The sequence below is a fragment of the Aricia agestis genome, chromosome Z (assembly GCF_905147365.1).
Source record: "Aricia agestis chromosome Z, ilAriAges1.1, whole genome shotgun sequence".
In the NCBI taxonomy this organism is placed as follows: Eukaryota; Metazoa; Arthropoda; class Insecta; order Lepidoptera; family Lycaenidae; genus Aricia; species Aricia agestis.
The window spans coordinates 5,893,569-5,919,631 of NC_056428.1; the positions used below are offsets into that span (position 1 = coordinate 5,893,569).

Genomic DNA, 26,063 nt, shown 5'->3' on the forward strand with positions numbered 1-26,063 from the left:
CTGATGAGGTGATTAAGTATTATGTAAATCTTAGATTGACGTATCCGTTGCTTAATTGACTAAAAAAAACGTGAAACGGAAGCGTCATTTAATTTTTTTACGTGCGTGATCTTGGCGGAGTTTTTACCGTTAAAATGCGCCGCAAAAGGCTGCAAGATCGAGCTATACCACCATGAAACTTCCACTCAAACTGCCGCATAGAATATTTAATTATGTTTAATATTCGTGACTACATACCAATAAGAATCTGAAGTAAAATAGCTTACAGAAGTTAATCTACAAAGCCAGGGACCGTCTTTAAACAAAAAATACTTATACAGAATTTATAACAGCCAGAACAGCAAACAAAACGCGGATAATGAAATACCATAAGTATCCGAGGAATCTCCATGTTGTATAACACCTATACAAACGGAGAAACGCTCCGATAACCCAAGGTTCCAGCGCCATTTTGGAACCGTTTGAAATTAGAACATTTTTATTTTTTATTTTTTGTGTTAAATGCCAGTGAGTTGTAATTATGCTCAGATTATTAAATGTTTCTTAGCCTAGATGAATTTTTACTTTTCTGAACAGAATTCGCATGCAGATAGTAAAATAGTTTTGACTTCAAATTTAAGAATATAATTAAATAAAGGTATTGGTTTCTGTAAAAAGTAACCATCCAACTTGAAAATTTGCGTGTTATGGGTAAGTATAATATTATGGATTTTATTTTATTATATATAATCTTGAAGAAAGAACATTTGAAACGTCATCTTCGTGAATAGCAAAAGGGAGTGCGAAAAGTATGAAGAGAAATTCATAAGGTCACAGCTCAAGACTACTTTCGCTATGTACTTGTAAGTTGTAACAGGTATTTCTTACGTAACTAATAAGGTCTCGGCCAAATGTCTTGACACATGCGCATGCAAGTTTCATGCAAAGAAGCAAAAAATTAAAGGCTGGCAAGTCTTTATGGCAAAAGCATGTTTTTTATTGAAAAAAATAATATTATTCTAACCACAAAATGTAAAATCACATGACGAAAAACCGGTTAGTATCAAAACTTGCTCGCCGTGTATTAATAAAGTTTCGACATGTCACTTTATCATGTGATATTTATACCTAAACAACCTTACTTCTAACCAGTTAAAAAGAATATTTATTTAACCTTTTAGAGGGTTCTTATAACCTCAGCTTTTGTTGTCGTTTACATTCGAAAATCAAAATTCTATTTATAAATTATTTCGATTGTTATCAAAGTTTTTCCTTTTAATAAGTTGAACCAATAACTTCATGACCATGAAGTTTTACGTAAACTTACAAGCTTTCACATTATCGCTTAAAAGGTAAAATTTCGTATCGATTTGAGTTATTTCATGTAGGTTTACATATACATAACATTTGACATTGGCACGAATTGAGCTCGCTACGTGCAAAAGGTCAGCATAATATATTTTTCACCATCCGTCTACAATTTTTACACGATTCAATGATTCAATGTGGCGCCAATTTTTACATTTAACTTTTTTATTCGGTAGGTTTTTGTTTTTTTTATTGGCATGTGCCAAAGTTTGACATTTCAAATCCCTAAAAGTAAAATTTCAAATTTAAAACACAAACACTTTTTTGCTGTTTGAGTGTGTGACTGCCATGTTTTTTTTTCTAATTTCCATTTGTGCCAAAGCCTGCTACTTCGAATCCTGCAAAGTTGAAAATGTGAAGTTTCGAATTTAGAACACAAACGGTTATTAAACTAATTTATGCACTGATTCTAACGATGAGCACGAATGCAATTTAGCCATCGATCATCATTATCGATACTTTTAAGTGTTTAGCACATTTCGCATAGCAATTTCAACCGTAAGTTGTGCTATTAAAGTGGAAATTCCAGCGATAATGTGAGATGTGCCTTTGAACTTTTAAGCGTAGATTATGAAAATGCAATACGTGATGCGCCCGTGTCGAAGTTTCAAATGTACCCTCATTAACTTAATAACAGATTACAAAATTGGCAGCGAGTCTCGCGCCCGAATAATTTGCACTACAATAATTTTAAACGAGCTAAGTAATAACTTTAGCTTTTATTATAGCTCTCACTATTACTATTCTAACGGCCTCACTCAAACATTTAATGAATAGTTAACTTCAATTTAATGATGAGCGTGACAGAAATATGGATGGAATTTACGTCATTGACTTCATTAAATTAAAGTTAAATATCATTAAATCTCTACTATAAGCTTTATCTTGTGCATTGACGGAGCAGCCGGTTAGAAGACTTTCCAAACTAATGCAATACAAACATAGCCGGCTTCCGTCCAAACGGACGTTTGAATGCATTTTATGTACGTTTTTGGAGAGTGGACCGGTCATTTGCTTGAATGGGCGTATCGTCAATTCAATCTTCACTTATAAAGCGGAACAGTTTTTCAGTTTGAAAGCGCTAATCTCACGAAATACTGGGCCGATTTTTGTGTTATTTGGCACATTTATAGAATAGACCACGGGGAAAGACATAGGCTATTTTTGCGGGATTATTCTTTATTTACACGGGCAAAAACCCTTATCCAGTTAGTCCCTATTATAAGTTGGAGGTTGCTACAGCCACTTATGCCATTTCCGACAACATTTTAAACTGTTTGCAGAAGTTAAATAAACCTCTAACAACGGAAACATATTTTAACTTTATCTTTCGTTTTTTATTCGTGTATTATTTAGTTAAGGCTTGTAACAAGCTTTTACTATCAGTGTATAAACAGTAGAGGGTGCTATAAAATTTTTGTTTGAACTTCTTACCACCTTTGAAGTTTTTTGTTGTTGGCTCCGACAACAAAAAACTACATTGTTTTTAGAAATACATTGTTTTTAGAAATGTCATCAGACACATGGTGACAATTCATTCAAGGACAAAACAATATTTTTATGCTGCGTGCACACAAGATTCCACAAATTTCGCTTGGCATTTGGAAGTCGCTTACACGATTGCGAATGCGTCCTTTGATCTGTATCCAAAAACCGACACTACACCGGATCGGATACAAACGTCCTACGAATAATAGTAGCAAGCGTCCATAAGCTCACGCAAGCCCAGCACTCTCTTTACACGCTTGTGCTTGTGGACGCTGGTCAAGCCTTGGCAAGCATGGTAACGAAGCATTAAAGGGTTCCGTCACTAAAAATTTTGAGAACTGCTGATTTAAAAAATATTAGTAAAGTTTGTATCGCTAGCGTTGTTCACGGGTCATCTAGTATCAAATATCATATTATAATTTTGTAAAGACAAACAGTTTGTTAGCCATTTTGCTATACATTAACAATTCAAATAGTAGTTTTATCACATTACCTTGCGTAACACCTGCCATAGTATATCAATAGTCCAGTAGCACAATACCTGCAACAAAAAGATAAATTAAAATAATTGTTCTCTCGAAGCCACCAATTAAAGTAATCAAACTGAGAGGTTACTCAATACTCAATGTTGTTACTATGAGTTTCTGATTATTACGCAATATACAACAGACATTTTCTTAGTATTTTGTCTGTGACCTCTTTTGGCGCTGAAACGATTTTGACGAAACTTCGGCATGGTAACACCTTGACTGTCGAGAAAGGGCAATGTAGATTAGGGACACTCTACCCCCAACCGCATTGTCGAGCCCCACCCACCGAGTCTACTTCCAAAGGTAGTTTTATGAGGCTCTACTCCCAAGCGTTTGAAGAAGTCTACTTCCAAACGTTGTTTAGGAGGCTTTACCTGGAAAAGTAGTTTTGGGAGGCTCTACCTCCAAACATAGTATTGAGAGGCTCTACCTCCAAACGTAGTTTTGAGACGCTTTATTTCCAAACGTAGCTTTTAAAGGCTATAAGCCCGAAACTAACTTTTGGGACACTCTACCTCCCAATCTGAGTTTTTAAAGGCTCTATATCTCATATTTAAGGAGATCCCAATTTTGGGAGACTGTACCTACCCCCAAACCCTGAAACCCAGTTTTTGGGCTACCATCTGGTGTCACGCAACTCGGTATTTTGATACGTAACAGAAAGTGAAATTAACGAAAGTAAGAGGCGATCAGACTGGTCCATCGGATCCGCCAAAATCGATCGATTCTCGACTCAAACACGACGTGATACAGTTCAAATTCGAACAAAAGAACGTTTCCGATAATAAAATCAATTATGTTGGAAAATAATTAGCACAAGATCCGGTGAAAGAATGAACTCGTAGTACCCTGATTGTACCATTTTATTGTAACTATAAAGCAGCTTTGTTTTTTTTTTTCAAACGAGCGTTGGTCCATTGTTGGCAGGCTCAAGAGCGGTAACAAACCACGAAACTCTTTGATGGCATCTTTTGATACGATAAACAAATAGTTGCATAAAAAAATTGCGAGCATCGTCTAATAAAATAAGTAAATAGGAAGCATTAAACAGCAACTATTAGCAAAATAGTATTTACTATTTGGTTATAATAAGAAGGCATAACATAATATAACTAACACTCACGCCTTACAATAAAAATCAGAGCTTAGGCCCTATGTTGCAGTGGGACAAACATTCAAGCTGTCAAAATCGTTGCCCCTGTTTAGTTTTTGTCGGTTAAGAGGATACACCAGGGGCGAGAGAAATTGAAAATAGGTATTTGAAAATGTATTGCTGTCTCACCAATCTCAAGTCTCCCACCGCAGAGCGCGATAGAGACAACACGACAAAAGTTATAATAAAAGAACAGAAAATCTTCGATTAGTTGTCCGCTGATTCCTTCTCCAAAACTTAACCGATTTAAGTAATTGTTTCATTAAGAATTAAAGCAAGGCTTGAGCTGTGTTCCTATGTTTTATTTATTTTTTGTATATTTTAGCCAGTTTTGTTTTCTGGGTGTTTGAACACAGAGGAAAATCTGGCCATTTTTTGGGTTTTTGAACGTTCTTATCTTTTTTAATAATTAAATTATGAAAAAAAAGAAAACATAGGGACATGCTAATGGTGGCCATACATATTCAGGAAAAAAATCATAACTCTACTGGCATTATCCAGGGAGGAAACAGGGGACAACGTTTGTATGGAAAAACGGCGGTGTGGACTCCTCTTAAACGTGGTCCCTCGATTCTCGGCTCACGAGATGCCAAGGCGTTGAACTCTATTGAACGTGCGTAGAATACGAAGCACTTGTCTACGCAACTGTATCTATCAACTATAAACATATATACAGTTTAATGTATTATGTATTGTCTACACAAATGCAATTCGAAAGTGAAATTGTTGTTGATAAAAGTAAATCGATATAAGCACAGTATAAATATGTTGTTTTACAGACACACTCAGAGACGAATATTAATTACTTAACTGTAATTAAATGAATAATATAACAAATGTTAATATTATAGAGCTTAAGTCAATATCTTGTAATCAAAATTCGTCTCTGACTGCGGCAGTATTATCGCTTGGTAATGTTTTTTTTTTTATTAACTAGCTCAACACAGAGACAAGTAATTAAACGCGTTTTGCATCTTATAATTAGAGACATTATATTATTACATAAAATAATTACAATGTTAATTTCAATACGGAAACATACTGTTTTCAATAAATGAGACGGATGATCCTTGCGGCTCTATTTAAATTACCACCATTAGTTATCTAGGTCTTTTATGGTTATCTGTCTAGTCTGGGATCATTCGATCGGTCCGCTTGATGAATTTCTAGCTCTTAACTAACGGTACATCGCATTATCTACTTCCTTATAATATATCAATAGTTCAGACAGATTAAATACAAGATGATGCCCGTAACTGTTGCGCCAAAAGTCGTTTATTGCGCGGTAACTGTATACAGTAACAGTTTTACCGGGATAAGCATTATCCCTTATCCTTTCCCGGGGGCCGGGACTCAAAATATCTCCGTACCAAGTTACAGCAAAATCGGTTCAGCGGTTTGGGCGGGAAGCGGTAACAGACAGACACACTTTCGCATTTATAATATTAGTATGGATGACTTGGATGTATCATGTATTATACAGTAGATCATCAGCCGAAGTTAGACCGAATGGGCGCACTCTCCCTTGAATGTTAATTATTTCTTACTTTTCAGCGATGTGACCATGGGCGTACCGAGGGGGGGGGGGGGCAGGGGGGGGCAGCTGCCCCCCCTGGATCATGTTGACGTCTAAGTATATTATCTAGTACTTTTATCTATAAAATTAAAAATTAAGAAAATGAATTTTGCCATTAGTTTGCAATATAATATTTTTACAACTAAAAATTATTAATTTTTTATTCTTTATAAAACACCTAGCTTATGAAAAATCTGATTTGCCCCCCCCCCCCCCTCCCCTGGCCGAGAACCTGGGTAATTTGCCCCCCCTGGCACCAGAACCTTGGTAATTTGCCCCCCCCTCTGGCCCAGAACCTGGGTACGCCCATGGCGATGTCTTAGTAATTTTATCCCATTTTAGGGATGGATAGGGAACTATAAAAAGACCCAAAATCAAATACAGTACAACTCATAATTGCAACCACAAATGAATATTAAGTAGAGACTTAATTAGCAAAACGTTACCTCCTCTCGTCACCACTAACGAACGCAATATCACATTCATATATTACATACTTAGTTTAATTAATTTTAGGATACGAAATTAAGGACATATTTATTTACCGTCAGTAAATTCATAGTATGTAATTTAGATAGATAATACGTAATTTAGTCGGGTTACGTCTAGTCAAGACAGATCATCATCACGTGACATTTGGGGGTGGGGGGATTGAATAAAATCTCACGAAATCTCACCAGGGGGGGAGAGACGCTTACTCGTATAGCTATAATTCCATCCTCATAATATAATTATGTTACTTTGCTACACCTGTATAAGTTATCCCTTCTCTATTTACCAGGGGAACTAACACTTCATAAAGCTACATCTAAAATGATGTAAATCAGCTCATTAGTATGAACCACAGTTCCCGAACCGGCCGCTTTCGACATGGGTAAATATTGTGGGTCAATGAACTTAGCATAAGGCTTCAATAGTTACGTATACTTATAGCGTGTTAGCCCTCGTCTATAGTACGTTAATTACAAAGTGTACTTAGCTTCTTAGCCCTTGTCAATTATTACTACCTACAGATACTTTACATCCACCCGCGAAAAATGATAATTTTATGCAATCCGAGGAGTAGGAAATTTGGATGTACTTGGTTTAAAATTTAAATTACTAAGCCGCTAAACCTATTTAGTATAACCTATAGGAAATAGGAATCAGTATAACCTATTTAGCATAGACTTGGTTCCTGAAGAAGCTCAAAGGATATTATTTATCGGGGCTAGGCGAATTTCACCTATGCCTACTTTTTGAAGTTTTTTGAGAAGAGTTTATCCTTATATTGATTAGCTGTTTCACGCCAATCAAAAGCAATAAACAACAGCCAAAAAACCTTAAAACCGATCATCGGTCTGGCATGAACACAATATGATGAAGTTCTCTACATATTTTGCATGTTGAATGAGTTATGTTCATTAACATAACACTTAAGCTAATTACGAGTGTTTATATGCATCATCAATTAATTAGAAATCGACAAGAGCAATGCTCTTTTGATGCGTGCGTAATTATTAATACAATAATTAGTATTTTTATACGTAAACTATAATATGTAATATGTGCCCACGTTGAAGTTCGTAAAATTAAAAGTACTCGTAGTCTAATTGCCGCAGACGAAAATTAATAACTAGAAACTGTTTATAAATGTATATTTTAACATAAAGGCCCATAAATTATCAGTTCTTAAACTCTTCATTTAACACCTCCATCGTGGGTATCGGGTATCGCAGACACAATAGTGAATAGATTTTCAATTTTTATGCGGCAGATAGAAGGAAAGAATATTACAAAGAAGTGAACATTAATATCACCAAAGTGCAACCTAAAAAAGTTAAAAATTGTGTTGTAGTTGGCTGCCTGTCGAAAAACAAGCGTTATTTAAAGGGTCCCGAAGACGATCAAACGGTTTGACTCAAACACGTAAATTTTGGTTTGACTCAAACTGATTTGATCGTTTACAAAGCTAGTTTGAACGGTTTGTCAAACATTTACGTGTTTGAAGCTTGTTTGATGAAATTTCATATTTTCGTTGTATTTGACGCGCCGTTTGATCGTGTTCCGACGTGTTTGATCAAACCCGCTTAGTTTAGTGCTGGATTCTGAAGAAGAAAAAAAAGAAGCTGTAGTTTCTAGCACTTTCTGTAGATATTCGTGGGTAAGACGATATTATTTTAGTCGATAGGCCATACCATTAATTTGGACCAAAGTCGTTTTGTTTTTTTTTTTTCTCTTCTGACGCAGGACAATAACGTTATAAACATAAGATATGAAAAACGCGATCCCCGTTCTAGAATAGAGTCTAGACTCTAGAGCATCTTCTGCATCACAAGACGTGTACACGACAGCGCGTATTAAATGAAACTGCGCAGTGTCGTTTGACAAACCATTCAAACCGAAATCAAACGGTTGCATCAAACAGGTACGGTTTGAATCAAACCGTTTGATCTTCTCGGGGGCCCTTAATAATAGTAATGACTAATGACAAATGACACAGTCTCATTGTCAAAGGTCAAAAGCATGACAAAATGACCTTCATTAGACCTTCCGTTAAGTTCTAAATATAATATTGCAATTGCTAACCGGAACTGCAGCTAGGAAGTATAATGTTATCTAGGCAATGTCCCAGAAATAGAATAGAAAAGAATAATATTTATTGTATTAATGTGGAATCAAAGAGTTCTTACAATATTACAATTATTGTATAAAGCATGAACATATAATATAATATATAAAGTACAACAAGATCGGGATAGTCGTTTACGAGACAGAAGGATAATTGTATACGAAAACGCTAAAGAATTTGTATGAATATCTGATCTGGAAAATTATTTATATAAACGTTGATAATTGCTAGAAAATTCAATTAATCTTTACAGAGTACCTAATTTTAAAATCTGCACAATCCATACTAATATTAAAAATGCGAAAGTGTGTCTGTCTGTCTGTCCGTCTGTCTGTCTGTCTGTCTGTTACCTCTTCACGCCCAAACCACTGAACCGATTTTGCTGAAATTTGGCATGGAGATACTTTGAGTCCCGGGAAAGGAGATAGGATAAACTTTTTGTCCCGGAAAAATGTACGGTTCCCGCACGATAAACGAGTTTTGGCGTAACGGAGTTGCGGGCGTCATCTAGTTATATTATAAAGCTGAAGGTTTCTTTGAACACGCTAATTTCACGAACCACTACGTCGATTTTGATGTAATACTTGGCAGTTGGCACCGAACTAGAGTAGACCATGGGAAAGGACCAGGCTATTTTTGTGGGAGAATTCAGTTTTTCCGAGAAATTACCTAATTGCGCGGGCATAGTTGCGTATCTCCAAAGTTATCTCCTTATTTTAAACAAATTTTTCACTTTCACTTTTCTCTTTCAAAGTTACAATAGGTTTAATATTTTCATTTCTCGATAAGGATTAACAAACATACACACAATGTACACGATTTTTAAGCCCTATTCCAAACAACGTAAGGTCCATTTTCCAAAAGCAGTACAAATGTGAACGAACTGCGCTTTCCTCTAACTGCTTAACCAAATTCATTCGTTTTCACGTGCTTTCTATTAGCACGATGGCTGACCGATGTGACGTCATTGCCATATGGGCATAGCTTGACGGAAAATGACAGAAAATTTTCTTTTTTACCAAATGTGCGATAGAAAGATATTCGAAAAGGTACTTTACTTTTGGAATTTAACCCTTAATGACAACAGGTCAACTAAAACTTGTGTCTGTTTGTGTGTTATATTAAACAGATAGCTGATTTTGCTTTTTTGTTTTAAAAGTTAAATGAAAGAAGAAAACACGAAGCGTCTGACACACACACATAAAAACTAGATAACAATCTATCTGCCGCACTCAGAGATGAATATTAATTACTTAAGAGCTCACCTGACTCTAAAAATCAAACATCGTCCTTCTCTCTTCACACTCACGCCCGTTTTTCATATGCCAGGTGAAAAAGAACGGCGCGGAATCATCGCCGAGTTAGTTTTACTTAAATAAAAGACGAACTATAATGATTATGAAAAAAGTATTTTGAGCAAATTTAGGTTTTATCAATGCCTTTTTAGATATTAAAGAAAAGACAGCAAACTTTGAAGATCCAAGCAAAAATGTGTCTAAAACAAGGTTTTTTGTAAAAAAGAAACTATCGAGCATTTTTTGAGTAATCGTGTTTTCGTCTTGAGCATTTAATCTTTATGAACTGAAGTTACTTGAGTCAAAAAATCAGTTTTCTAGATCTTACAGATTTTGAGATCTAGGTTAATGTATGTAGTCAAGTTAGGGTCATATGGGCTCTTAACTGTAATTAAATAAACAAATTTGCATAAGCTCCATAGATTATCTGTCAAATTTTTCATTAAATTGAAGTTATCAATCGACAATGTCTTTAAGTGCGACCGTTAGATGTCAACCTTTAATATGAAGATCTGCAAAGCATATATCGGACCGTCTCCCTGAACTCTGCGCTGCTGTTGCTGGGATGCTTCCTCTTGATCTCAGAATACGAGTACTTGAGATGAAGAAGGGAGTGTCCTACCCGGCATTGAGGGACAGAGAGGTGGAACGAATGGCTTCCGCGATTGAGGACCCACATCCGGCAGAGCAGGTAGAGCTGAGGTTCGGGATGGTAGATGAGGACTCGTATGCTGACGTGGTCGACAGCCACATCCATATGATCTATACGGACGGCAGCAAGATTCAGGGTCGAGTTGGAGCCGCTCTCTCCGTATGGAAAAAAACCTTTAAAATGATCACCCCGACATTATTTTATGCAAATGACGACATGTTATAACACAATACGTAATTAAGTCTCTTCCCATGTAATGAAAACTTTTACGTAACTTTCATTAAAACGCACTTAACGTTGACCTCTCCGTAGCTTTTACCGACTGCTTTAAAGATGATGCTTGCTTTGAGAAGAATCTTAAAAGATGGGCTCAGAAAAGATTATAATATTAAGGCCCGATTCGACCAAACTTGAAGTTACACGAGTATAACTCTCATGAGAATAATTTTACTCCTTTAATTTACTCTAGGGTATTATCGTTTGCATTTTACCAAGTTACTCAAAGAGTATGAAATAAAATGTCAATTATAGTTTACAATGACACCGACCGTGACAGTTGAACCTGTGCAACTATTCTCAGTTTAATATTTACTCCTGCCACCAAAATAGCCCGTGTAAATATTTACTCCCGTGTAATTACCTCATTCTTGGATTAGAAGTTAGGAAAACGCAAAACCAGCTTACTCTTAGATCAGGAAACAGTTATACTCGAGTAAAATTTTACTCCAGTTTGGTCGAATCTGCCTTAAACTAGACAACGCCCGCAACTCCGTTGCGCTAATGTTAGGTTATCGTGCGGGAACCGTTCATTTTTCCGGGATAACATGTTCTATGTCCTTTTCCGGGACTCAAATTATCTCCATACTAAATTTCAGCAAAATCGGTCCAGCGGTTTAAGTGTGAAGAGGTAACAGACAGACACACTTTCGGCCTTACCCAACCTATACCTATTTCTCTTTACTAGAGATCGCCCAATGTTCGATCGACCTTAGTTTCAACGACATTAGGACTACTACCTATATTTTATAAAAAATATTGACCATATCATATTATTTTTCAACTCTTGTCTCTGGGACTTAGCTGATCTCAGACTGTCCGTGTAAGCATTGTCTAATAGTATCTTAGATTCAATAAAAAAAACTATAATCCATTTTCAATTTGTCACCTTGTTGTCAACAGACTTCAACCATAAATAAAAGAGTATAATTCGTATGTATAGGCTTGTCACTCAAAAATCTGTCATTTCTCATGTGTGTGTGTGTGTTGTAGTGTGTGTAATGTTTTGTTTGTTAAAAAAATGTTTGATAAAAGCGTAATTTCAAAATAATATTAATTCGATGCACTCCTTCACCATATAAACTATAACTGTGCAAAATTTCATTCACCTATGTTTCCGCATTTTTCGTCAAAAGGGAAACAAAGTTTTCCAAAGATACTTTGAGAAAAAATTTAAACATTACTTATGTCTAGACATTTAATTATGAATTATGAGTAACCTTAAATTTTATGAAGAGTTTGACAGATAATGTCTGGCTTATGTCAAAATTATGAATTAATTACATTTAAGTAATTGACATGTTATAAATGTTCCACTCTGAGTGCGGTTAGTAAGTTGGCTAAATCATGCTTTCTGTAAATATCATTTTCTACATACGTAATGTCAATAGTGACAGTCGAATTAAATCTGTGCCAGCTTTCATCGAATTACAAGTTTACAAGTCACGCCATATTTGTGGTAATTAGTATACAGGTTTACGAGGCTAAAGCCGTGTTCATACCGTAATACATCGGGTGCTGCAGCTGGGTAGAGTTGGGTATGCAAAATATAAGGACCGCAAAATGGATCAGTATCCTGACAATCTATTGACACCTCATTTTATAAAATCGGACCAGTAGTTTAGCCATTACAAACGTACATACAAACATAACATAGGCATGTATGTTATTTTCGTATCCTTCATTACCCATCTTTTGTTTACGCCGTCGGGTAAAATTTGTCGTTTGGGTGTCAACGAAAATGAATATACATATACAGTCACAACTCACTATCATTACGAATTAACGTAACACGTCCAATGGCTGTCAATCTTGGTGCAATATAAAATATTGCTCTCTACATTTTCCTCATCGCCTGTATTGGTCCATAATTTGGCCATCATAAACCGCATAACACTCGCCTGCTGACAGTGGTGTGAACGCAGCTTAGGTATCTCACGGTTCGAAGCATGTGTAATTCTTGTATGAATGCATAAAATTACACATACACCCAAATCCTACAACATTTAAACTTTAAAGGGTTTTAAGGCAACCAGGCTGTGACTTAAGTATTTCGGAATTTAACAAGCGTTTCTGAAAACTTTTATGATCTAATCAGAAACAAAATATGTGATACATTATCTTTCATATCGTGTAAAATATTAAATTGTAAATGAGATGTTTTCTAATCTAAAACTATTAATTTAAAACAAGTAAATGGCTGCATTGTCTATTGCTTTACGTCCATGAAGTTAACTTAACTTACAGGGATTCATTGACCCTAAATTCTGTCACCAACATGACATCGAAATTTCGGTCACGGCGCCGACAAGAAACAATTGTCGAACAAGCGAAAAAGCAAACTGACATACTAAACGGTGAAAGTAAAATACTTCCTATTCCCACAGATATGATTGAAGACACGGAAATGAAGATGTAGTTGATTTTTTGTTTTTTCCTGTCAATATGGTCGATGAACTAAAATTCTAAATATAGTTAGAATTAAACTCAAAATAGTTTTGTGGTGAGAAAAAATTAAAACGATTTTTAGAAACTTTTCCTTTACATAGAGCCACGAAGTAAACTACGAACTACCTACCATCGAAAAACGTAAACAATAATCAATTCACTAAAAATAATATAGTTCCAACAAAATAATAATATGAATAAGTTATATTATTTTATTTAGATATCATAGAAATTGATTCTACTGCAGATATCACACCTACATTATTATGTTGGGTTTGGCAAGTCAATATTAAACGGCTGGTCTTGACTCCTGACATTTATGTTACGCGAATACACTGCAATGTTTTTACGCTAGAGGCAGTAGTACCAGCACAGACAGTATAGTAAGTAAACAAAAAGTTTTGTTCGACGCTCGACAACGTTTCTTATTTCTAACATTATGACGTGTGCAACATATCGGATTTTGGTCGGATTATTCACTGTATGTGCACCCTCTGCTCCGACCTATTTCGTAACCATTATAATCTAACAAACATAATAATAATAAAAATAACTCCCGCACCGGTTTCGATGACGGTGGCGAGTTTCATTGAAAGCTGGCCAGTTACGCAGGAGTATTTTTATAGTGCCCAAGTGTGTGCGCAGTACACAAGAACACTCTCTATTCCTTTACTCTCATAACCCAGTGAGACGGACGACCGACACCGCTGGCGAGAGATTAGGCGCAAGAGCGACTTTTTACATGTCCATCCAACGCATGGATCATATTACTTGTCTGACAATCAGGTGATCAGCCTGCATTGTCCTAACCAAACTTGGAAATAACACGCCTCCCACGCGGGAATCGAATCCTCGACCTCCGAGTCAAGAGCCATGTGGTCTATAAACCACTATTCCACGGAGGCGTTAAGTAGTCATTATAATATATCAATGAATCAATTTTTCAGTTCTCTGATAGTAAACAAACAACCTAGCTTACTCAGTCAGTTAATCTAGCCGGTACTGTTGAAATATCGATAGCGCGAAACTCGATCCCAGGCCCTGAGATTTCTACCGATCTTGTTACGGCCACTGAGGCGTAGAGGTCGTTAGCTGGTAACTGATCTTCCTCGCTTTCGAGACGTATGGGATATACGTAATACGGAGCTAAAAACAAGATTTGAAGTAGATAATGAGTTTTGAGAAATATGGGACTATCACGACATAGAGAATCTATATCATAAAAGTATCCAAGGCCTGTTCCTCTGATGACTCTCAGACACTGTAATAATTATAAAAGTAACTCCAGTGTCACCAACGTCTATTAGTGGTCAATGACCACTAATAGAGTGGTCATGTCTTCTCTTTCATTCAAATGAAAGACGAAAGAGATAACGTTATACTAATTCGAGCATTAACAGTCGTTGGTGAAATTGGTGCTAAGCCTTGCCCATGGTCTACTCTACCACAATGTTTTTATACAAAATGAAACAGGTTATTTCAAAGCATCTTCAATGCCAACAGAGAAGCTGCATTCATTGACATAGTTCCGAAATATTACCTTGTATAGTGTATACAGTATACTGTTCTTACGGACTGACTGATGATAACACATCTACATATAAATAAAAATTACTATGTTAAAGAACAAATCAATAAGCATGATAAATTTTCCCTAAAGTGTACCACAAAACCTCAGGTTGTGGGATATACTGGGCTCGCTTCGCTTGCCTTGATGACAACTCAATAAAGTGATAATCGTCAATGAGCTGGCGTATATTTCGGAACGAACCAACCATATGTAAAGCGTCGTCGTTATGAACACTTGTTCAAAAATTGTGAACATAATATTATAATATCAATGACTGTGTCTATAACACACTATGCCGAAGTTACGCGGCGGAAATTCCGCATGATTACGCTGCGATAGTGTGTTTAGACACTTAGCATTGTGATACGCGTGGGTAAAGCATAATATCAAACAGTAGCCTAACCTTGCTAGCCAAAGGTCAGCCGAAGTGGATCAAAAATCCTTTCAAAGCCACGACACTGACACCAACCACAGCCGGATAAGAACTAGTTTACAATGCGGTTAGGCTGAATAATAACAAATTACTGCAAGACAAATATATAAGTCGACGAGAGAATGCCAATGTCATGACTTGAAGCTCAAGCTAGCACTTAGCAGAGACAAGAAGAAGTGGCGGAAAGACAACACTGTGATTATAAAACTAGATGACTCGGTGGACTTCGTATCACTTTCCTCTTAATAAAAACCTTCCCTGGACTTCCACGAATAGTTAAAGAATAAAATTTGCCAAATCTGTTCAGACGTTCTCGAGTGAATAACAAAATTTTAAAAATATTTGTATGCAGTAAAAGATGCAGTCACTGAATGTTGATTTAAAATCAGTAAATAATATTTTGAATAGGACTTGGCTTGTCTGAGACCTGAAAACTTTAAACGATGATAAGATTTCATAAAGGGACTTGGCTGTTTGTTACATAAAAATTTTTTGGTGAATTTTGTGTGTGCCGATTCGTTCTAGCATGAAAAATAATAATTTACCACTGTGGCTGGACTGTACAGTTATATTGTAATTAGTACTTAAAATACGTGTACTCATAATACATGTTACCGATTTGCAGGAAACGATAATAATATTTTATCGGATGTGAACACCGTTACATCCTGTACATCATTGCTTAGGTCGTTTACTCGTACATCGAAACGTAAAGGATAAAGGAGTGAGCACACTGAGACGGGCCGTGCCGGGGCTCAGCGTGCCGGGGCTCATCGCAAAAATCCGCCTCCGTACAATTTGTATAGAAGCGGAAATCCGCTGCGCCCCGACACAGTGTGCGATACGCGCATCCGCTTCCATACAAATTGTATGGAGGCGGATTTTTGCGATGAGCCCCGGCACGCTGAGTCCCGGCACGGCCCGTCTCAGTGTGCTCATTCTTTAAATTATTTTTATTGGGAACTAGCTGTTGCCCGCGACTTCGTCCGCCTTAACATAATAATATAATATAATAACAAAGTTCGATAATTTTCCCCTTTTTGTGGTTCCTTAAACAAAGGTTAAAACGGGACCCTATTTAAGCAAACGTCAAACGTCAATAATCTTTTATGTTTGTAACTCAAAAAATGACGGACTTTCATTGAAATTTTCTACGCCAATTTCACCCCTTGGGGGTAGAATTACCAGAAACGCTTAAATACGTATCCATTCATTTTTAATCAGTAGCACAAAAATAAAGTTTCATGCTTCTAACTCAAGAAATGACGGACTTTCATTCAAACTTTCAATCCCAATTTCACCCCCTTGGGGATAGAATTTCCAAAAACGCTTCAATACCTATCCATTCATTTTTAATCAGTAGCACAAAAATAAAGTTTCATGTTTCTAACTCAAGAAATGACGGACTTTCATTCAAACTTTCAATCCCAATTTCACCCCCTTGGGGGTAGAATTTACAAAAACGCTTCAATACCTATCCATTTATTTTTAATCAGCAGTCCAAAAAGAAACTTTCATATTTCTAACTTAAGAAATGACGGACTTTCATTTAAACTTTCAACCCCTATTTCACCCCCTCGGGGTAGAATTTCCAGAAACGTCTAAACACGTATCCAATCATTTTTAATCAGTAGCCCAAACATAAAATTTCATGTTTCTAACTCAAGAAATAACGGACTTTCATTCAAACTTTCAACCCCAATTTCACCCCCTTGGAGGTATAATTTCCAAAAACGCTTAAATACATATCCATTCATTTTTAATCAGTAAGCCAAAAATAAAGTTTCATGATTCTAACTCAAGAAATGACGGACTTTCATTCAAACTTTCAACCCCTATTTCACCCCCTTCGGGGTAAAATTTTCAAAATACCTTCCTTAGTGGGTGTCTACTTAATAAAAGAACCCTACTCACCAAATTTCGTGGCTATAACTTTAACAGTTTTTGCTCAGCGATGATGAATCAGTCAGTCAGTCAGTCAGGACATGTAATTTTATAAGTATAGAAGATGTATTTTCAAGTGATTCCAAATGGATCACCAAGTATCACGTGAAGCTCTTTGAGGGGTTCGAAATTTTCATTAATTTAATTATGTACTAGAATCTAGATGAGGCCCGGGAACCATACATTTTTCCGGGATAAAAAGTATCAAAAGTCCCTTACCCAATATATGTCGCGGTTTGGGCGTAAAGAAATAACAGATAGACTGATAGACACAATAACGTATTCATAATAAACTAGAGATCGCCCAATGGTCGAAATTCGACCTTACTTGCAACGACATTAGGACTACTACCTATATTTTGTAAAAAATATTGACTTCATCATAGTTTTTTTCAATTCTTGTCTCTGGGACTCAGCTGATCTCAGACTGGCCGTTTAAGCATTGTCTAATAGTATCTAAAATTAAATAAAAAAAACACAGTAATCCATTTTCAATTTGTCAACTTGTTGTCAGCAGACTTCAACCATAAATAAAAGAGTATAATTCGTATATATAGGCTTGTCACTCAAAAATCTGTCATTTTTCCTAGTAGTAGTGTCGTAGTGTGTGTAACGTTTTATTTGTTAAAAATAAATATGATAAAAGCATAATTTTAAAATAATATTAGCTCGATGCACTCCTTCACCATATAAACTATAACTGTGCGAAATTTCATGCACCTACGTTTCCCCATTTTTCGTAAAAAGAGTTACGAAGTTTTTCTCTCACGTATATAGATAATAATATTTTGTATTTATTATTATACCCTACGTAATCAATGGATGGTCTCAAAGTAAAGGCGTCTTAAGTTATAGCACAAACACTACATTACATCTGGATACTACATTTTTAAGCATAATAACATGTAGAAGTTAAGTCAGCAGCTCGTTCAGAGGAAACTCTAATATGAAAGCAGGTACCAAATTCATTTCTGCGCACTAAACTTTCGCAACAATTGACAAAATGGAAAACGTGTTAGAAAATGTTGTAAACACAAGGTCACAACATGTTATGACCTTACCACTACTTACAAAGCAAAATAGTTCAAGTAGTTTAAAATTCAAATGATATGCCTAACACGGAGAATCCAAAAACCATGAAAAGCAAGCGAAGATAAGATCTTAAAAGGCCCATATTAAGTCGACTCACGCGCAGCGGTAATGGACGCGGTCCTTGACTCCAAAATAAGTGTGACGTCATTGTTCTTTCTTTTCGGATGCCCTTTTTGAACCTATTCCTGACTCTCGGGGTCTGGAGGTGCAAAATTTTAATGTGACATGTTTGTACGCTAGTGTCATTTTGAGTTACAGCTGTTTCGCCCCATAACGATTTCATTTAGTGCCAAAACATCCTAGTAAGTCTATAGTTAGTAAATAAACACGACGTATATAATTCTAATTTAGTTGGCAGTTATCAAAAAAAAAGTTTTTTAATCCCTTAAGTCTACTAAATACTCTTCTATAGGGGTTAGCCCCGTGTGGGTTAAATACTTTAAACAGTGTGTTCACAAGAACTTCACCTTTTTCTTATTTTACTCCACAAATGAGGGCTTCACTTTATTTGACGACAAATTCGGGGGAAATACGGTTGTATTACTTGTTAAACTTGTATAGAAACCGTTTTTAACACACTTTTACATAAACAAGTATTTGGACATCCAAACTTGAGATAAGAGATCATTATAATGTTTTGTTGAAGCCCGCAACTCAGTTGCACTAAAATAGTTATCACTTATAAAATTCGGTACATTTTTCCAGGATAAAAAGTATCGTACATCCTCTCCCGGGACTCAAAATATCTGCATAACAAATTTCAGCAAAATCGGTTCAGCGGTTTTAGCGTGAAGAGGTAACAGACAGACTTTCGCATTTACATGCAAAATTCAAGTAAATCATAATTATACTACAGTTTATCTACAGTAATTATTACAAAGAGGAAAAGTTTGGTTGTTTGCAACGAAACAGCTGGACCGATTTTGATAAAATGTAGCATAGACATAAGAGTAGGTACTCGGAGTATAAAGAACGAGAAAGGATACTTGTATCGCGGAAAATATTCGATTTATTTACCGCTGTTTTGTTGGTGGTTTAAAAATTGAGCAGATAATATTATATTTTTCAACAAAGAAAATTTAAATCAATATAAAACAAAACTATGGTATAAACATCACTGACTTTAAGATGAATTATTGCTTATTGGTTCTCAAGTTACATTAGGTATTTTAAAACGTGTTTAAAAGATTTTATACTGGTTTTAAAGTAAGTTTCCATTGAGGTCAAAAGACGGGTTAATACTGTTGTTTTCTATATGACAAAGATTCCTTTCAGAATGATTCCTTGCAGAAAAGATGTATTTGCAGAATACAGAGTTTTTGACGCCTCTTGTGAGATATCTTGAAATTCGCTTGAAATTATAACAATGTACAAGAAGATCTCAAATCTGCCAATCAAAATATCATCTATAAACACTCTTACAGACTTCATATTTAAAAGGAATAATTATCTCATATTAAGAAGCGAACATAAGAAGTACTAACCTCATAATACGAACGTAAAGTTGTATTTTTCTTAGCAGATTCAAACCGGGTACCCCTCAGGCGCCGTCGTAACAGTACCGAGCGTACTGAGCCATTGCGTAACACGACCATCTGGTGTTTTTGTCGCAAAGGTTACTGACTTTTTTGGGAATATATTGAGTAATTTTGTTACAGTATGTAATAATCAATATTAAAAATCTATGTTACCCGGACAAATCTTCTTACATATACTTCGTTTAGGCCTTAGGGTGTGTAAAATTTACAGGCTGTCTACTTTTAGGATTGACCTAACCTGCCGAAAATGAGTAAGTGAGTAACTGCCGAACTCGGCACTAATGTAATTAATTGAAAATTTTGACATAAGCCCCGTACATTATCTGTCAAACTTTTCATTAAATTGAAGATTAATCATAATTAAATGCCTCTGAGTATGGCAGTTAGCTTTAATTGTGTCTTTTAATTAAATCTATACTATACTAGTTTTGTACATCCTGTAGAGTTTGTTTGTTTGAACGCCATAATCTCACAAACTACTGGACCGATAATTTATGTAATTTAACACAGAAATAGAGCAGACTAGGGGGATGAACATAAGCTACCCTTTTTTGAGGAAAAAGGTAGGGTGGCGGCGTAATTTGTCATTAACATTGTCGGTGCCGTGTTTAACTAATATACTATACAGCTATGCCTCTCACACTTGTCCACCGATGTTATCTCCGTCATAACCGCGCTAAGTATCACCTGATTATATCAACGCTAATGACTGCTATTCATCTTGTGCATAGAGTATAGATTATAGACCTACGAATAATAAAGTAGGCAAAGACCCAACTTGCCTGGACTTTGGCTATTAATTATTATCATCACATGCTGGTGTCAGCTATTACTCCAAAAAATGATTCAAGACTGATTTCCGTCAGCACCCTTACTTCGGACGCAATCGAGAGAATCAACTCGATCGCAGTAGGATTTGCTACTCCCGAAATCTACACTAACGCACGTGTTGGCATAGTTAATTTAAGTAACTTATAAAGGATCGAGAATTTGACGTTTGCTAACGCGATGTCCATCTTGATTCGAGTTTATTTGGGAGTACGGATCAGTTGGTATCAGTTTAGGAGGTCGGGACGGTCAGGAATGAAGAAAACAACTCCACAAAATCTCCTCGACAATATCCGTAAGTGCTTAAAAACAAGTACTCTACTTATAAAAGTACCCCCTGTTTAAGCGCTAACTTAGCATTTTGTCAAGTATTATTTAAGCTATGATAATAGCACGAACAAAACCAAGGTGAGTCTAAAAACGACCTTCAATCAACTTCAGTCTCCCACGACGATTTTCACACGAGTACACGACATTTTGGTCATTTACATTGCTTATTATGAGTTTGTATTGTCACATTAACTCCTGAAGTAAAACACGAATTATTAAAAGACTAGATAAAACAATATACCTAAAATAAGATAATTTTAAACCGTCATTCCTAATAAAAAATAGAGGAAGTGGGGGTCTTATGTATGTGTGGAAGAGTGGCATCGTAGCTCCAAAACGGATAAGCCGTTTTTGATCTTGTTTTAAAATTTGAAAGTTATAGTAATACAAAGGGGTATGAAGATTTTGGCCGACCTTACTGTCCGCTATTGTGTTTTTTCGCGTTCACGAATTACGCGGTTTTGTCCAAGATTATTTTTGTTTGTATTGATGTTAGCTATCCATTTTTGAAAAAAATATTCGTGAACGCGGAAAAAACACAATGGCGGACAGTAGGTCGGCTAGGCTCCATATAAAAATCTTCATACCCCTTTAAAACAATAATAATCGTCCACCAGCTCGCTCTTAAGAGATGAAAGTTTGGAGAACACTCCAAGCTTTCAAATCATCAACACTCGTCAAAAAAATACACGGTTGCCCAGGGATAAGAGATTTCAGATAAGATAACCTATAAACCCAAGCTCGGAAAGCGGGGAAAAAATGTCGTCTCCCCCAAAACCTCTTGCACAAAAACATTTATAAAAATACTTAAAGCTTTACTGACGCTCGTTTCATAGAAAGTCTATTTTAAGCAAACGCGTTAGCACGGGTACGCATATTACAATCTCATGTATATAATCCGACAGGCTTCAAAGAGGTATTTACCTCAATTGCGTACACAACCAGTTATTACCTAACTATTAATTATTATTACTCTCTGTTGCTGGGATATTACTCCACAAGCTATAGATTTGCCTGTAACCCCATATTACAACCTATACATATTAAATAGACTATAATACTGTCTGTCTGTAACTTCTTCACGCTTAATACAGATATTTGGTAATGAGATACTTTGAGTACGGTAAAGAATCCTTTTGAATACATAGGTATTATATCTTATATCTTTAAACGAGCAATTCTTGTATATACCTAATATAATTGGAATCTCGGAATCGGTTCCAACGATTTTCATTCATGAAATTTAGTATAAACGCTTTCTAGAAGCGCGACAGTCATGATCGACAGTACTAGCGGCGAATCGAGGCACAAACGATAATAAAATGACAAATCTATAAGGGTTCCGTTTTTTGCCATTTGGCTACGGAACCCTAAAAAATCAGGTCAATATTCTAGCTGATGTCTAATCTACCCATCTCTAAATATAATCTCTGATTTTAATAGGTAATAATTACACTAATTAAATAAATAATATCTTTATTGAAGCCACAGACTTGTACACTGTTAAATATCTTCAATTAAAGACGTAACATGAAACAAAAAAAATCGGATGTGGTTTTTCTCGATTGCCATAAAAAAACGTTTGAAGCATTCTACCGACGAGGCCACATCTGAATGGTTTACATCTCTCCTTGAACAAGAAACTTGCACGCGACGTTTTCACACACATATACGTACACAAGTTTCTAGCGATTCCGCGTATTTACTTTGAAAAGTTAAGTAAATAAAAACAACTGTTTACTTACTTGTATATTGTGTATTAACCTCTGTATTATGTACTGTTATTTGTACGTATAATGTATTAACCTCTGTATTGTGTACTGTTCGGTGCGTGCCGTCCTACGTATGTCCAAAATCCCAATTTTACAGGAAACCTTAGGTGCAATGTGTGCGGTGCACACGGGCGCCGCGGTCCTAGGGGCGCCGAGCGCTGCTCGCACTCGGCGCGCGCCCGCGCTGGCCGGCCGCCACGGCCTACGCTTTATTGACCAACGTAAAAAGAACTCCAGTTTGCAAACATTTTTGTGTAATATCCGAAGCTCTTCTTATAATTGTAGAATTACAGCAAAGCAAGGCATGAGCGGTTCGGCTTTTGCAATATAAATATTATAATCTTTATTTTTCAACGTGAAATGAACCTTAAAACACATACTTAAAATATGAAGATTATATTATTTAGTGTAATAGTGAGTGTCCTATCGCTCGTTTTTTCAAAATAGGTAGTGGGAGGATTTGGATTTAGATACAAAAAAGCACAGTGTTGTAACTTAGAAAACAAACTGTGCCCAGCTGGCTCTTCGGATGTAGAGAAGTTAGAGCTCTTCAAGGAAATCGAATAATGAAATCGAATTAATACCGATATTGTGATGATGTGATGTTTAATAAATATAAAACATGAAATTTAAAGTGAAATTGAAGTACTATTACTTATTAAAAGCGATATAAAATTTACATTTTGGAACCCCTAGCCTAACCAGGCTTGTTAGGGTCAGTCTAGACTCAACAGCACATCATGGTCAAAACCGAAAAAAATCTTCAATCTACAAACAAATAACAATAAAGTTTGTTATCTATTTTATATTGGAGAAATTTGACAGTACCTATGTGGTAACTTGATGTGCTGTTATATTTCTTCTGGTGGAACGAAAGAAGCCACCGCTTAGAGTCCTCACCCTTAAGCGGCCGGACAAACTGTACTTTTACTTTGTACGCGTGCGCGCTTGTTAGGGGGCGCTAGGGTAATGTTTGCACACGGGCGCCACATGGGCTAGAGACGGCCCTGACAGGAAAGCTGTTTGATGGCATATCTTCAAATGGCTCTTTTGTGAAATGACGTTTTTGAATATACCATTATTTACGTACGAGGTTTCGAGTTGAAGACAATTACCATTTTATCAATTTTTGTCCTCAAACTGAATTTATCTACGACCGTACATACTCAGCTAATTATGTATCTAAATTAGTAAGTAAACTGAATTTAACTTTGATTGTACACACTCAGCTGCAATATTTCTAAATTTAAGAGTTAAGACACATTTTTTTTTTTATTCTAACAAATTAATAATAATTCAAGTGAAAACATTGTTCCATATTTTATACCGATTTTACAACATATTATAACGTTTCCATTATTTAGCCTATCAATCATTAAAGACGAAATTATGAACCAAATACTATGATTATGTAAAACTGATCTAATTTAGTAAGCAGGAAGTGTGTTGCATAAAACACTTAAATTATCATTGGCATTTATCATCTGATAAGATGCAATCATTATTTTAACATATCTACAATTTATTGATCATTGTTCAGCTATACTTTCACTAATTTAATATGTTGCCTATGCCCTGAATTATACCAAAGATATAAATCTGAAATATGAATTATGTCTCGATAAATGGTTCAGATAGTAGGAAAGTAAACAAGATCATTTATAAGCTTTATTAAATATAGTGGTTATTTTCTTAGCTCATTGGAGAGGTTAAGGCTTTTGCACACTAACCATTTAAATGATAAAAATATTTGCAAAGTTTATAACTTCTACTTCTGCTTTCCTTTCCCAATGCCCGGTTAACAATATTCCGATCCAGTGATCCATTCCAGTGCATCATCCAGCGCTGGATTCGATCACTGAATTGCAATAATATAAACCGACCATAATATATTTGTACTTACAAACATAAACAAAATAGGGCAAATGTTGTTATTCGTACCACTACAATAACAGCTGCAGTTGATTGAGAGACCATAATCACATAATTCATGTAACATTATTACAGCTATCAAGTCAAATTTATTTTTAATTTTGACAAGGAAAGCTGACAAACTAGTGGAAGTCAAAGGTTCACGAATATTGAATTCATTACTCCTTAATACTGGGGTGTAATTGAAAAATCTTCAGTCACGACTAAACCTCAATATATTACGTAATTTTTTTAAATTAATCGACCAAATATGATCAATAAACACCAATAAGTGTAGAAAGCCATTGACTTTCTTCAGTGATGTAAGCGACCGGTCGCCGAAATCCGGAGACAAGATGGCGGTTATGTAAAGTAAACACCGCGTATGTGCATTCTTGTGTGAGGCTGGTCGATCTGCAGGTGTAAACAACTCTCAACTGTTTTTTTAATTGCAAAGAATTGTCTATGGACTTTTCGCACATCCTTTTGGTCTCTTTTACAAAACAACTAATCAAGGAACTAATTTTGCAAATTCATTTTAATCTACTTGTAGTCCATTCTTCGTCTTTTTTAATTAAACACGAATGATTAATATCATATTTGTTCAACTGTTAAAGTTAGATTGGAATAAGTTAAACAATAAACAAACCTGTATGATATGAGATGACTCTTACCCGATGGTGGGGAATAACAATCCTATATGTGGTGATGAATTACCTGAAACAAAAAATCACCATTATCATCTCACCACTCTGAAATCCCTATAGTATAGCTACCCTGCTAGCAATTATGGTTATTGCTGCATACATTAAAATGTATCTTCATAATGTTTATAATCAATGTATAATGTAGCAGAATATTTTGTCGGCTATAGCACTGTAAAGATACCTGTTACCAGGAGTTAGTAGTAACAACATATTTAGTAGTTTGTCTCAAGAATCAGGACTGACAGAGGCGACAGGGACCTAAAATAAACTCAACAATCAAGAAAAGCCTGAAGGGCGGTCTGAGGCAGTTTTGGGATTCTAAACTTTGAATTTACTTTGTATCACATCACACTTACACTTAACCACTTTTTGTCCTGAAAGGTGGTGGTGGTGGTGGTGAAATTAGCTAGTATGTATTATTTCTATAATCATAGCTATAAGTATATTCTATAAGTATACATAAACTATAAAGGTTTTCATATATAAGTATATGAAAACCTTTATATTATATATGCAAAGAACAAGATAAAGAAATTTTGTGCCATTATGAATGTGTTAATTA

General features: G+C 35.7%; 1 protein-coding gene across 2 annotated transcripts in view; it reads right to left on the reverse strand.

Annotated features, from left to right (window-relative positions):
- The window catches only part of LOC121738562, a 160,894-nt gene that overhangs the window by 102,937 nt on the left and 31,894 nt on the right, over positions 1 to 26,063 (reverse strand). Inside the window, exon 2 of one of the 2 annotated variants that reach the window (XM_042130715.1) lies at positions 3,329 to 3,376. The gene's annotated coding sequence lies outside the window, so the exon portion shown is untranslated. Of the gene's footprint in view, positions 1 to 3,328; positions 3,377 to 25,443; positions 25,512 to 26,063 lie in introns of both variants that reach the window. The other variant, XM_042130716.1, reaches the window with a different exon arrangement.